The following is a 2,132-nucleotide window of genomic DNA, read 5'->3' on the forward strand; positions in this document are numbered from 1 at the left end:
CAGATTAAACTGAATGAGAAGTAACAATCCAAAACAACATACACAATAGTTTCCAAATAAGGGTTTAAAAGCAACATCGGTTTCCTAGATCTATGTGCGCACAGGGAGTCTAGTTTGAGAGGTGCCCCATAGCTCTAAGGCTATGTTGCTCTCGGGTGAAGCTAATCAATATCTCAATGACAATTCGCTTCAAAACAGGGAGCAGGGAACAATGTTCCTCAACTCCGTCAATGACCAGCTCGCAAGCCCGATCCATTGACCATATCATAATATCAGCATAAACATTCACAACAACACTTGTCTCAACAATTTCAAATTCAAAAGAGCTTTAGTAAAAAGAATTTATTTTCAAGAATGTAGTCTGATCAGACCCTTTAAGGGACGGCTACTAGTCACCAACAAGATGCTTCAAAGAGCCGTGATCGATTCGCAACTATCAACTAGAAAGGTTCCTCGATGACGTCGCCTCCTGAAGCATAACAAACATAACATCACAACAAAGCGTTCGATGCTACAAACTAGGTTCATATAGCTTATTGCATCTCCTCCTAAGACCGTAACTTACTCATGGATTATATTCTAACATTTCTAATCATACAAGGATTGTGCACTCCAAGCTTAAACACTCTACATGTCATCAAAATATTATAATCGCTCTCTAACTTGTTTACATATTTTGTAAAGATTACTCACCTTCAGCATTCTTTATAATTTTTAATTAAACTTAACGTGTACATTCAAAACCAACCCTCAAAAATTCTCAAAGAATCTGATAATCCCTTCAAGAATATCAAACTATTCAACAACACAACCAATATTTATCCCACCATTAATGATTCTCACAAGAAGCTCCTAATTCAATCATGAATATCAAAATACTTTAATATTTCACCAATATACCACATTTTTCAACAAAAACTCATATCTCAATTTCATGTATCCTATCTCTTCAAATTGAATCTACCATCTTTATTCTCAAATAGAGATTTTCATTTGCCTCAAAGATAGGTACTCTAACTTACAATCCACAATACTCCAAGAATTTAGCAATAATCAACACATTTTCCATGAATTTCCAATTTAATGACTCATCTACTAATTCATACACATTCCAAGATTCAACAACATTTACGGCCCGTTTGGTACATGGTATTAAAGGGCGGTAATGGTAATAAAATTAAGTAATAAAAAATTTGGTTGTTTGGATGCCTTCAATGGTAATGGATGGTAATAAAATAAGGTAATGAAATTACCAAAAAGAGCCATTTTTATTACTATCAAACAATCTAGTATTAGGCTGTAATGGTAATGAAGTACTACTGTGGTAATAAAATAAGGTAATGTTGTTTCGAGCTGAAGAAAAAAATAATGAAGAAAAAAAAGGTAATGTATGTAATTATCCAAAAAAATATTATTATTAAAAAAAGAATCATTAGATAGAATAATTTAGATACAATAATGCTTTTAGATACAAATATACAATAATGAAACTAAGAGTCATTACCATTTTTTATTACTAACAACCAAACGCAATCAATGGAATATTATCTTCCATTACCATTCTTTAGTCATGCACACCAAACAAAAGAATTTTCATTACCAATTCTCATATCTATTCCTTCATTACTATTGCCATTACAACATTTCATTCCCATTACTTCATTACCATCAACCAAACGGGCTGTTAGGGTTTAACACTTGAATGAAAGATTATGCAAGGGAAAGTATATGAATAAGAGCATAATTATTAAGGAAAAACAAGGAAAGAAATCAAGAAGGACTACCTTTTGTTTGCAGCAGCAAGAAACGGAAAAAAATTCAGGTTCAAAGCTTTATTTTCGGCTTGGATTTGATGTTTCATCAACAAGACCAAAAACTCACTCAATTCTTCCCCAAATCGGCAGAATTTTGAAGGACTTGGAAGGAAAAAATCGATCGATGCTTTATGAATTCTCCTTCAATGGAGGAAAATAAACACAAAAAAAATTGTTGATTTTACTTAAGAAAAATCTAATCAAAGATGGGCTAAGGTTCGATTCTTGAGAGGAAAATCAAAAGAATGAGAGAAGAATGGAGTAAAACAACACATAGAGATTGAGAGATTCAAACGTTAATTTTGTTTACACCAATAA

The sequence above is a fragment of the Amaranthus tricolor genome, chromosome 8 (genome assembly GCF_026212465.1).
Source record: "Amaranthus tricolor cultivar Red isolate AtriRed21 chromosome 8, ASM2621246v1, whole genome shotgun sequence".
Lineage (NCBI taxonomy): Eukaryota > Viridiplantae > Streptophyta > Magnoliopsida > Caryophyllales > Amaranthaceae > Amaranthus > Amaranthus tricolor.